The sequence below is a fragment of the Nerophis ophidion genome, linkage group LG01 (genome assembly GCF_033978795.1).
Source record: "Nerophis ophidion isolate RoL-2023_Sa linkage group LG01, RoL_Noph_v1.0, whole genome shotgun sequence".
Taxonomy (NCBI): domain Eukaryota; kingdom Metazoa; phylum Chordata; class Actinopteri; order Syngnathiformes; family Syngnathidae; genus Nerophis; species Nerophis ophidion.
In genome coordinates, this window is record NC_084611.1 from 71,736,281 (window position 1) to 71,750,151 (window position 13,871).

The 13,871-nt window shown below is 43.7% G+C and overlaps 1 protein-coding gene across 4 annotated transcripts in view; it reads right to left on the reverse strand.

Moving 5' to 3' along the window:
• LOC133559004 (phospholipid phosphatase-related protein type 5-like) overlaps positions 1-13,871 on the reverse strand; it is a 195,511-nt gene that overhangs the window by 22,921 nt on the left and 158,719 nt on the right. The gene's annotated exons all lie outside the window — the stretch shown is intronic.

Genomic DNA, 13,871 nt, shown 5'->3' on the forward strand with positions numbered 1-13,871 from the left:
AGGTAAAAAAAAGTATGTAATGCTTAAACCAAAAATGAATGAAAGGAAAAGGCAATGGCTATGCAAAACGAAAGAAAACTGAACTGGCTACAAAGTAAACAGAAACAGAATGCTGGAGGACAGCAAAAACTTACGACGTCCACAAAGTACATCCGTACATGACATGACAATCAACAATGTCGACACAAGGTAGCCCCGTTGGCGAAAACGAGACCTTCCCGACGGTATAACATATGTGTGGGTTTTGTTGGCTGTCCATATCCGAGAGTTTTAGGTGTAACTGTACACAATGAGCTACAGAGCTAGCCTAAAACATTAGCATTGGAACATTGAAATGCTGACACTCAGCATGTGTGCTAATGGTGGCATGCTAACAGTTAGCATGTCTCACATTTCAAGTAACACGGCTGTAAGGTGTATGGATGAGGAAATGGAGAGAAAAGTGTAAAATTAGATGGAAAAGTTAGCATGCTTAAGTTAGCTTGCTAGCATGCTATCGTTCCCATGCTAACAGTTAACAAGTGTTGCAAAAGTAGCTCAAAATGTTAGCATGCTAGAACACTAACGATAGCATGCTGTCAGTTAGCATGTATCACATACCAAGTTGTATGACTCTAAAGATAGCACAAAAGTTAGCATGTTAACATAAGCACTCGTGTCCTTTGGGCGTTTGTCTCAGAGCAATCGTCCATTAAAAGGGTGTTTACCCATTCAATTGGCCCGTTTTTTTTTTTTTTGTTTATTCGTGAATAGTGTCGCCATGGTTACACAAAATGTTCCTAACTCAAAGTAGCCCCGTTGGCAAAAACGAGGCCTTTCCGACGGTATAACATATGTTGGGGTTTTGTTGGCCAGTCCATATCCGAGAGTTTTAGGTGTAACTGTACACAATGAGCTACAGAGCTAACCTAAAACATTAGCATTGGCACATTAAAATGCTGACACTTAGCATGTCTCACATTTCAAGTACTGTATATGGATGAGAAAATGGAGAGAAAAGTGTAAAATTTGATGGAAAAAATAGCATGCTTAAGTTAGCTAGATAGCATGCTATCGTTTGCATGCTAGGAGTTAACAATTGTTGCAAAACTAACTGAAAAAGTTAGCATGCTAGAACGCTAAGGACAATCAACAATGCCGACACAAAGAAGTATAGCAACAATGTAAATAGCCCTGCTGTTATGATCCGCTGCCCGGATCATATTATGTTTTAGGTTTTGAGTCTTTTTTTGTATTATGTTCTGTTACTGTTAGACTTAGTTCCTGGTTGTACTTCCTTGTTTATCCGGTCACCATAGTTACTCATTAGATTCACCGGCCTCTTACTCTTGATTACTGTCTTTATTTAAGCCTGCCTTCTTTGTCCACTCGTTCTTCCTTCCTAATTCGTGTTCGCACAACAGTGACGACCTTGATCCTCGATTCGGTAATCCCATACCTGTACTTGCTAGCTTCCGCACTAAGCCTTTGTTCCTCTAGCTCCCATGCTAGAAGTTTTGTTTTGCCTTTTGTGCCTTGTGCAAGTTTTTCTGTTCATAGTCTGGTTTAATTTTAAATAAACTCTTGTTTCTTACCTTCACACTGTGTTCGAGCCCGACTGCATCCCTGAGAGAACGACCCGCATCACAACGATGCAATCGTTACACTTGCTTGCTAACACAAAGCAGGTGCGCGGAATAGCGCTCAAAGGAAGACGTGAAGCTGCTACAGGAAAACACCAACAAAACAGGAAGGGCCACCAAAATAACAGCGCAAGGCAATAACAAAAGCACTACACAGTGGAAAACACCAACAACCTCAAAATAAGGCACGACGACCTGGTGGATTTTCATTTTTTAACGTTTTCTGCTGGTGGAATGTGTCTGGATTTTTTTATGAAAAAAATGTGCCTCGCCTCAAAAAAGGTTGAAACACACTGCACAATCAACACAAAAAACACAAGATACACTTAAAACTAGTGCACCATCCCAATAAACCTCCCTTTTTCATGAGAAAAACCTCCCTTTTCTATTACAAAGAAAAAAAATAAAAAATAAATAATCCACCCCGTTTCCATATGAGTTGGGAAATTGTGTTAGATGTAAATATAAACGGAATACAAGGATTTGCAAATCATTTTCAACCCATATTCAGTTGAATATGCTACAAAGACAACATATTTGATGTTCAAACTGATAAACATTTTTTTTTTTGCAAATAATCATTAACTTTAGAATTTGATGCCAGCAACACGTGACAAAGAAGTTGGGAAAGGTAGCAATAAATACTGATAAAGTTGAGGAATGCTCATCAAACACTTATATGGAACATCCCAAAGGTGTGCAGGCTATTTGGGAACAGGTGGGTGCCATGATTGGGTATGAAAACAGCTTCCATGAAATGCTAAGTAATTCACAAACAAGGTTGGAGTGAGGGTCACCACTTTGTAAGCAAATTTTCGAACAGTTTTCGAACTACATTTCTCAACGAGCTATTGCAAGGAATTTAGGGTTTTTACCAACTACGGTACGTAAAATCATCAAAAACTTCAGAGAACCTGGAGAAATCACTGCACGTAAGCAATGATATTACGGCTTTTTGATCCCTCAGGCGGAACTGCATCAAAAACCGACAGTGTGTTAAGGATATCACCACATGGGCTCAGGAACACTTCAAAAACCACTGTCAGTAACTATAGGTGGTCACTACATCTGTAAGTGCAAGTTAAAACTCTACTATGCAAAGCCAAACCAATTTAGCAACAATATCCTGAAACGCCGCCGGCTTGGCTGGGCCCGAGCTCACCTAAGATGGACTGATGCAAAGTGGAAAGGTGTTCTGTGGTCTGACGAGTCCACATTTAAAATTATATTTGGAAACAGAGGACATGGTGTCCTCCAGAACAAAGAGGAAAATAACCATTCGGATTGTTATAAGCGCCAACTTCAAAAGCCAGCATCTGTGATGGTATGGGGGTGTATTAGTGCCCAAGGCATGGGTAACTTACACATCTGCGAAGGCACTATTAATGCTGAAAGGTCCATACAGGTTTTGGAGCAACATATGTTGTCATCCAAGCAACGTTATCATGGACGCCCCTGCTTATTTCAACAGCGTGGCCTCGTAAAAAAAGAGTGCGGGTACTTTCCTGGCCCGCCTGCAGTCCAGACCTGTCCCCCATCGAAAATGTGTTTTTTTGATTGATTGATTGATACTTTTATTAGTAGATTGCACAGTTCAGTACATATTCCGTACAATTGACCACTAAATGGTCACACCCGAATAAGTTTTTCAACTTGTTTAAGTCGGGGTCCACGTTAATCAATTCATGATGTTGCGCATTATGAAGCATAAAATACAACAGTGGAGACCACGGACTGTTGAACGACTGAAGCTCTACATAAAACAAAAATGGGAAAGAATTCCACTTTCAAAGCTTCAACAATTAGTTTCCTCAGTTCCCAAACGTTCATTTAGTGTTGTTTAAAGAAAAGGTGATGTAACACAGTGGTGAACATGCCCTTTCCCAACTACTTTGGCACGTTTGGCAGCCATGAAATTCTAAGTTAATTATCATATGCAAAAAAAAAATAAAGTTTATGAGTTTGAACATAAAATATCTTGTCTTTGTAGTACATTCAATTGAATATGGGTTGAAAATTATTGGCAAATCATTGTATTCCATTTATGTTTACATCTAACACAATTTCCCAACTCATATGGAAACAGGGTTTGTAGGTTACCAGCACACACCAAAGAGTGGCAGGTGACACGTTTCCATTTCCAGAGGCTCACTGTGCAGCAGCGAAACAGGCAGATGGATGCTGCCACCGGTCTTGTAGAAGGAGGGCTGCTAATGGACGGTCCACTGAGAAAGATATCCGGGGGAGGCGGGGGGCTTTGGCATTAATGAGCTCTCTGGAGCAGCACTGCTCGCTTATGCAGGGCTCGGGTCGTTGAGTCTGAGTTGGTTCATTTAAAGCCATAATGGACATGTGCTGGTGTGCAGCCTCTATGCTCACACATTATTTAGCTCACTGTTTCCCAAACTTTATTGAGCCAAAGCACATATTTCACATGACTTGGTATGAAAAAAAAAGTCTCACGGCTACAGCACCACACAACAATTTATGGCTGGCAACAGGTAGACACCATAGTTCAGGGGTCACCACCTTTTTGAAACCAAGAGCTCCTTTTGGGTACTGATTAATGTGAAGAGCTACCAGTTTGATACACACTTAAATAAATGGCCAGAAACTCAATTTACCTTTAATAAATAAATCTATCCATCTATATCTATATATATATATATCTATATATATATATATATATATATATATATATATATATATATATATATATATATATATATATATATACATATATATATATATATATAAATTGATATTTCTGTCCGTCATTCCATCATACATTTTTTTTCCTTTTACAGAAGGTTTTTTTGTAGAGAATAAATGATGTAAAAAACACTTAATCGAACGGTTTAAAAGAGGAGAAAACACACACACACACAAAAAAAAGAAAATTGCATTTTTAAACATAGTTTATCTTCAATTTCGACTCTTTAAAATTCAAAATTCAACCGAAAAAAATGAAGAGAAAAACTAGCTAATTCGGATCTTTTTGAAAAAATAAAAAAAATAATCTATGTAACATCATTGGTATATTTTCCTGATTAAGATTAATATTAGAATTTTGATGACATGTTTTATATAGATTAAAATCCACTTTGAAATAAGATTTAAATTTGATTCTACAGATTTTGTAGATTTGCCAGAATAATTTTTTTGAATTTTAATCATAAGTTTGAAGAAATATTTCACAAATATTCTTTGTCGAAAAAACAGAAGCTAAAATGAATAATTAAATTAAAATGTATTTATTATTCTTTACAATGAAAAAAAGAAAATTGATTTAAATTGTCAGGAAAGAAGAGGAAGGAATTTAAAAGGTAAAAAGGTATATGTGATTAAAAATTCTAAAATCATTTTTAAGGTTGTGTTTTTTCTCTAAAATGTTCTTTCTGAAAGTTATAAGATGCAAAGTAAAACAATAATGAATTTATTTAAACAAGTGAAGACCAAGTTTTTAAAACATTTTCTTGGATTTTCAAATTCTATTTGAATTTTGTGTCTCTTAGAATTAAAAAATGTTGAGCAAAGCGAGACCAGCTTGATAGTAAATGAATACAATTAAAAAAATAGAGGCAGCTCACTGGTAAGTGCTGCTATTTGAGCTATTTTTAGAACAGGCCATCGGGCTACTCATCTGGTCCTTACGGGCACCGTGTTGGTGACCCCTGCCCTAGTTAGTTATCACCTTCTGATTTAAATTGTACACTATATAGTGCATCCAGAAAGTATTTAGAGGGCTAGGGTCACCTTTTCCACAATTTGTTATGCTACAGCCTTATTTCAAAATGGAATAAATATGTTGTCTTCAAAATTCTACTGACAATGTGAAGAGGTTTTTACATTTTTTCTGTGCAAATTTATTAGAAATAAAAACTAAAATAATCACGTGTACATAAGTATTCACTACCTTTTCTCAATACTGTGTTGATACACGTCTTTGGCAGCAATCACAGCCTCAAGTCTTTTTTTAATACGACGCCACAAACTTGGCACACCTTCCATCCATCCATTTTCTACCGCTTGTCCCTTACAGGGTTGTGGGGGTTGGGGGTGCTGGAGCCTATCTCAGCTGCATTCACAGCACGCCCTTATTATTGTTATCTGGGTGAACATCAGCAGATATTCGCAAGAATAGTTGCTATGGGAATTTCGGGAACCTCCTGGAAAATTTGGGAGGGTTGGCAAGTGTAATGCTGTTCAGCGGCATTCACATAAAACTCGCGGGCCGTAATAACGTTAAATTTTCTTATCAAGGTGCGGGTCGCGTGTCTGAGACCCCTGGTTTACAAATAGCACAAAGCAAAAAAACAAACAAAAAACTCTTTATGCAGTGTTATTTGTTTTTAAATTTCATAAGAGTTTTGTGGCTCCCTTGATTTTTTTATTTTGTAAAACGGGTCAAAATGGCTCTTTGAGTGGTAAAAGTTGCCGTCCCCTGCAATAGATAGATATCTACCACGTCTTGACAGAAAGCACTCACAGCCACAGGACCCGCCATTTTCCCCACGAGTCCCTCATGTACGCGACAGCAAACGGTCCGTCAGGACAGGCAGGTTTTACCCGAACCTCTGCTTTTCATCAACAAAATCTTGTCTATTTAGTTGAGAGTCCAGTTAATTAATTCCTTGTTTTAAATCACGGGTGGGCTTCACGGTGGGAGAGGGGTTAGTGCGTCTGCCTCACAATACGAAGGTCCTGCAGTCCTGGGTTCAAATCCAGGCTCGGGATCTTTCTGTGTGGAGTTTGCATGTTCTCCCCGTGAATGCGTGGGTTCCCTCCGGGTAGTCTGGCTTCCTCCCACTTCCAAAGACATGCACCTGGGGATAGGTTGATTGGCAACACTAAATTGGCCCTAGTGTGTGAATGTGAGTGTGAATGTTGTCTGTCTATCTGTGTTGGCCCTGCGATAAGGTGGCGACTTGTCCAGGGTGTACCCCGCCTTCCGCTCGATTGTAGCTGAGATAGGCGCCAGCGCCCCCCGCAACCCCAAAAAAGGGAATAAGCGGTAGAAAATGGATGGATAAATCACGGGTGGCAAACTCTGGCCCGCCGGCCAAATTTGGCTCACTGTGTAATTTCATTTGGCCCTTGAGGCAATATCAAATTAACATTAGAGCTAGCCCACCGCTAACACTCATACTTGCCAACCCTCCCGATTTTCCCGGGAGACCCCCGAAGTTCAGTGCCCCTCCCGAAAATCTCCCTAGGCAACTATTCTCCAGATTTCCACCCGGACAACAATATTGGGGGCGTGCCTTAAAGGCACTGCAACAACAGTGGTTCTCAAATGGGGGTACGCGTACCCCTGGGGGTACTTGAAGGTATGCCAAGGGGTACGTGAGATTTTTAAAAAATATTCTAAAAATAGCAACAATTCAAAAATCCTTTATAAATATATTTATCGAATAATACTTCAACAAAATATGAATGTAAGTTCATTTACTGTGAAAAAAAATAAAACAATGCAATATTCAGTGTTGAAAGCTAGATTTTTTTTGTGGACATGTTCCATAAATATTGATGTTAAAGATTTCTTTTTCTGTGAAGAAATGTTTAGAATTAAGTTGATGGATCCAGATGGATCTCTATTACAATCCCCAAAGAGGGCACTTTAAGTTGATGATTTGTTGCGATCTGTGACTCAGATCTTCACATGTTTATTTTTCCATCTTTGTTTCATTCTCTTCTGACCCACTTACTTCCTGTTTAGTCCGTTACCATGGTTATACATTGATTTCACCTGCTCCTCGTTTTCTACACACCTGGTTCTCCTTGATTTCTCCCTATATAAGCTTTCCTCTTTTCTTTGTTCAGTCTCGGATCCTAATTTGCCCACGCGCAACAGTGACGACTCTCGACCTTCATCTTTGTATGTATATTCTCGCTAGCTTTTACGCTAAGCCATTTGTTTATTTAATAAATCCATTTATAACTTACCTTGTTGTGTTCATCGCTTCGACGCATCCCCGGAAGAACCAATCCGGCATTACAATGCCACACAAGCGTCACAGTAGGATCCGAGCATCAAAATGTTTTTCCGCGTCGAAACCACGGGAGGAACCCTTCGACTTGGGTTTGTGGTTGGAGCTCGTGGCTTGGGAGCAGGAAAGACTTGACTGTGGGCCTGAAGTCCCCTCCGAAGCCGTTCGCGCTGCCCCGAAGAGGCGGGGGGTCCAGTGGAGAGGCCCCCCGCACGGCAGTAATGTTCCAGCACCACTTATTCCTCCCCATGGACACAGCAAGTTTCACCCCGTCCAGGATTCACCCGTCATTACCGGTAATCCTGCTTGTTTTTTTTCAAATCATTCCTTAAGCTGCCATGACACTTTTTTTGACACAAGCGATGACGTCAATTGGGGAACGCCCACCGGTGACGCAACACCGGCCTCTGTTGATGACATTTTTTCAGAAGATTTTTATATTGTGGACAGTACTTTTCATTCCCAACCTTTTTCGAATACCAATAACATTTATGATAAAATACGTAATTATCAGGATATTTTTTCTCATTATTCTAGTCAACCTCAGTCACCTAGTTTTTCTCCTACACCTCCTTTAAAACCTCATTCTCCGGCCAAGTCCAAGGTGTTTCCTCCCTTTTCTAAAGGAAATTCTGGACAAATTAAAGGGGAGGAGTCGGCCCGCCTCCAAGCCTCCCACCACCCTCCCTTAAGGTCAGTCCCTGACCATAGGGAACGGGTCTGGGATCCCCGTCTGGAGGAAGGGGCTATGACCTATAGCTGTGCTACGGAGGTAGCACAGATACTACCCTCTAAACCACAGCCACCATGTAGACCTCCTCCACCTGTTTTTCCCCCGGCCAAATCTCAACGGCCTTGTAGACCTCCTCCACCTGTTTTTCCCCTGGCCAAGTCTCAACGGCCTTGTAGACCTCCTCCACCTGTTTTTCCCCCGGCCAAGTCTCAACGGCCTTGTAGACCTCCTCTACCTGTTTTTCCCCCGGCCAAATCTCAACGGCCTTGTAGACCTCCTCCACCTGTTTTTCCCCCGGCCAAGTCTCAACGGCCTTGTAGACCTCCTCCACCGGTGTTCGGACTCGCGAGGTCATTACCTCCAGCACGTCCTCCACCACCGGTGTTCTGCACTGCTCCCAGTCTGGTTCTCACACCAGCACATGACTCTAGCCTGGTTCTCAAGCCAGCACTAGACTCCCACCTGGTTCTCACACCAGCCTCCGACCCAGAACTGGTTCTCATACCAGTTACAGACTTTAGCCTGGAGCCCACTCCAGTACCAGCTCCAGAGCTGGAGCCTACTCCAGTACCAGCTCCACGCCGCCAAGCGCCGGTACCAGCTCCGCGCCGCCAAGCACCGCCGACGACGGGGCTGGAGCCCACACCAGCGTCGACGACGGGGCTGGAGCCCACACCAGCGTCAACGACGGGGCTGGAACCTTCACCTGTGTCGACAGGGCTGGAGCCCACTCCAGTGCCAGCTCCTCGACAAGCGCCGGTACCAGCTCCACGCCGCCAAGCACTGCCGACGAAGAAGCTGGAGCCCACACCGGCGCCGACGATGAGGCTGGAGCTCACACCAGTCACGACTCCTGCGGCTCCCAGGCCGCCTCCGACGACTCCTGCGGCTCCCAGGCCGCCTCCGACGACTCCTGCGGCTCCCAGGCCGCCTCCGACGACTCCTGCGGCTCCCAGGCCGCCTCCGACGACTCCTGCGGCTCCCAGGCCGCCTCCGACGACTCCTGCGGCTGCAGCACCCGCATCATCCTCGCCAGCTGCACTCGGGCCTGCTTTGGCTGCAGTCCCCGCACCCTCGTCTGCTGCTTCCAAGCCTGCTGGGATTTCGGTGCTGAGGCGTCGTCCACCACGTCGACCACGGGCGTGGCCTCTGCGAGGTCATCCTCCTCGCCAGACACTCCCTCCTCCATGTCGGCCACGGATGTGGCCGTGCCCGGGTCGTCCGCCTCGCCGGGCACCTCATCCTGCGAGGCGGCCACTAATGTGGCCTTTTCGAGGTCGCCCGCCAAAACTTGTTCGGCAGCGGCGTTCCATCCGCCGCCGCCACTTGACTTGTCCTCGGTGGATTCGGGGACACACGACTTGGCGACCCTCCACCGTGGCCTCCCTCCGCCCTCCCTTCGTTTGTGGACTCTGTTTTTGGGGAGGGGGTTCAAGTTGTTTCTTATTTGTTTTTGTTTTCTTTGAGACATCTGGAATCTGTCTTTTTGGGGGGGGGAATACTGTTGCGATCTGTGACTCAGATCTTCACATGTTTATTTTTCCATCTTTGTTTCATTCTCTTCTGACCCACTTACTTCCTGTTTAGTCCGTTACCATGGTTATACATTGATTTCACCTGCTCCTCGTTTTCTACACACCTGGTTCTCCTTGATTTCTCCCTATATAAGCTTTCCTCTTTTCTTTGTTCAGTCTCGGATCCTAATTTGCCCACGCGCAACAGTGACGACTCTCGACCTTCATCTTTGTATGTATATTCTCGCTAGCTTTTACGCTAAGCCATTTGTTTATTTAATAAATCCATTTATAACTTACCTTGTTGTGTTCATCGCTTCGACGCATCCCCGGAAGAACCAATCCGGCATTACAATGCCACACAAGCGTCACATGATTACTTCTATGTGTAGAAATCTTTATTTATAATTGAATCACTTGTTTATTTTTCAACAAGTTTAGTTATTTTTATATTTTTCCAAATAGTTCAAGAAAGACCACTACAAATGAGCAATATTTTGCACTGTTATACAATTTAATAAATCAGAAACTGATGACATAGTGCTGTATTTGACTTCTTTATCTCTTTTTTTCAACCAAAAATACTTTGCTCTGATTAGGGGGTACTTGAATTCCTGCCATACAAACAGCGTGCCGGCCCAGTCACATAATATATGCGGCATTACCCACACATAAGCGAATGCAAGCATACTTGTTCAACAGACATACAGGTCACACTGAGGGTGGCCGTACAAACAACTTTAACACTGGTACAAAGATGCACCCCACTGTGAACCCACACCAAACAAGAATGACAAACACATTTCGGGAGAACATCCGCACCGTAACACAACATAAACACAACAGAACAAATACCCAGTAACCCTTGCAGCACTAACTTTTCCAGGATTCTACACTTTACACCCCCGCTGCCCCCTCCCCCCACTTCAACCCCACCTACCTCATTATTTTATTTTCAAATGTATTAGCCTGTGGAAAAAGTTAATGTTGATATTTACCTCAGAAGGCTGCAAATAGAAAAGAAGCCTTACACTTTTTAATTAAATTTGATTAGGTTGATTGGCAACACTAAATTGGCCCTAGTGTGTGAATATGAGTGTGAATGTTGTCTGTCTATCTGTGTTGGCCCTGCGGTGAGGTGGGGACTTGTCCAGGGTGTACCCGCCTTCCGCCCGATTATAGCTGAGATAAGCGCCAGCGCCCCCCGCCAACCCGAAAGGGAATAAGCGGTAAAAAATGGATGGATGGATACCATTGATGTTTTTTCGTTTGTTTTGTGAAAGTTGATTTTGCACTATCAAGTTGTATAAACCTTGCTTGTTGCATATTCAGTGTTAAAGCAAATCAGTGTAGCAAACTGAGAAATAATTCACGTTTTATTCATGCACTTTATCTTGCTACTTGAAGGCTTAAATGTTGGGAGATTGGCCGTGCGCAACCCGAGGGTCCCTGGTTCAATCTCCACCTAGTACCAACCTAGTCACGTCCGTTGTGTCCTTGAGCAAGACATTTCACCCTTGCTCCTGATGGGTGCTGGTTAGCGCCTTGCATGGCAGCTCCCTCCATCAGTGTGTGAATGTGTGTGTGAATGGGTGAATGTGGAAGTAGTGTCAAAGCGCTTTGAGGACCTTGAAGGTAGAAAAGCGCTATACAAATACAACCCATTTATCATTTATTTATTTATTTTCAAATGTATTACTAGCCTGTGGAAAAAGTTTTTTTGATATTTACCTCAGCAGGCTGTAAATAGAAAAGAGGCATTCAATTTTTATTTAAATATTTAAATTTTGCCATTGATATTTTTTTATTATTATTATTTGAAACTCGACTTTGCATGTCACTATAAAGTTATATAAGCATTGCTTGTTCAATATTCAATGCAAAACTTGTTTGGGTCCCTATTAAAAGGTTAATTTGTTCATAGCTCGGTTAGTAGAGTGGCCGTGCCAGCAACTTGAGGGTTGCAAGTTCGATTCCCGCTTCCGCCATTCTAGCCACTGCCGTTGTGTCCTTGGGCAAGACACTTTACTCACCTGCTCCCAGTGCCACCCACACTGGTTTAAATGTAACTTAGATATTGGGTTTCACTATGTAAAGCGCTTTGAGTCACTTGAGAAAAGCGCTATATAAATATAATTCACTTCACTTCAACCTTGGCCCGCGGCTTTGTTCAGTTTTAAATTTTGGCCCACTCTGTATTTGAGTTTGACACCCCTGTTTTACATGGTAAATGGGTTATACTTGTATAACGCTTTTCTACTTTCAAGGTACTCAAAGCGCTGTCCAAATTCACCCATTCACACACACATTCACACACTGTTGACGGGAGCTGCCATGCAAGCCCTGAACCACTACCCATCAGGAGCAAGGGTAAAGGGTCTTGCTCAAGAACACAACGGACGTGGGTATGATGGCCAAAGCTGGGGATCGAATCAGGAACCCTCAAGTTGCTGGCACGGCTGCTCTATCAACCAAGCCACGCCGCCCCTCTTGTCTAACTTCCATAACCTTTTTTATCGTTTCCATATCAGTTTTTTTTTTTTTCCCCAAGATGGGGCCACTGTTGTGGCTGCTGGTGGCAGGAGCTCTGTGCTCCTGTGTCGTCCTTTTGTGTTCCCCTCTTGTGTGACAAGGTGTGGCACTTTGGTGACTTCTGCGGTGCTTTTTTGTGAACTTCTGGATCTGCCTACCGGGAGCCTTTTGGCCATGGAGACCAGCTGCTGGGTCTCTGCTACACCATAGTCCATTTGGAGAGACTGGGGGAGTTTCGGATGAAGAGACAGGGCTGCGGACGGACAAGTTTCGCAGTGTCTTGGCTGAATGAGCAGGTATCGGACACCTCGGCCTCCTTGGACGTATCCTCGCTCATCCATGTGGACTGGACACTGGCCGAGAGTTGGTGGGCGACCGAGGGTGGAGTCGGCTCAATTGGTTGCTTTGTTCGGTCTGCTCCTGTCTCTGGCCATGTTGCCCCCACCCCAGCAGACGATGGCATGGAACACCACAAAGGCCACCACAGTGTATATGTTTTTTTGTTGTTGTTTTTTTTTGTTTTACTTTTGTGGCTGTGTGTAGAAGTGGCTGGTTGGCTCAGCTCTGCTCTTTTAATGCCTTCAATGTCCTTTCTATTCTTTGATGTTTCCCTCTTACACGCATGTTTATGTGTGCTATAGCTATGAGTTTTTTTTCCTTGGCCTTAGACTGAATTTTTTTTTATCTCAGCCTCCCCTCCCCAGCCATCCATCTATCAATTTTCTACCGCTTGTCCCATTCGGGGTTGTGTGAGGTGCTGGAGCCTATCTCAGCTGCAATCGGGCGGAGGGCGGCGTACACCCTGGACAAGTCGCCACCTCATCGCAGGGCCAACACAGATAGACAGACAACATTCACACTCACGTTCACACATCCATCCATCCATTTTCTACCGCTTATTCCCTTTTGGGGTCGCTGGTGCCTATCTCAGCTACAATTGGGTGGAAGGCGGGGTACACCCTGGACAAGTCGCCACCTCATCGCAGACGTTCACACATTAGGGCCAATTTTTTTTTTTTGTGTTGCCACTCAACGAACCCCCAGGTGCATATCTTTGGAGGTTGGAGGAAGCCGGAGTACCCGGAGGGAACCCACGCAGTCACGGGGAGAACATGCAAACTCCACACAGAACGATCCCGAATGCAGGATCGAACCCAGGACCTTTGTATTGTAAGGCAGACGCACCAACCCCTGTACCGCCGTGCTGCCCTTCTCCCCAGCGTTTACCTGTTTGGTTTTACCTTTTTTGTAAGGGGCGCTGGAAGTTGACAGACCCTTCATCGATCCTGTTCTGTCTCCCTGTAATGTTTGTCTGCTCTTGAATGGGATTGTGCTGAAAATCTTCATTTACCCTTGCGGATTAATCAGGGGCGTCGCCAGACATATTTCAGTGGGGCACGTGCCCCACTGTTGATCTGCAGTGCTCCAGTAAAAATTTCACCAATAAAAAAAAACGCTTCAGAGTTTTAAGTCTACATAA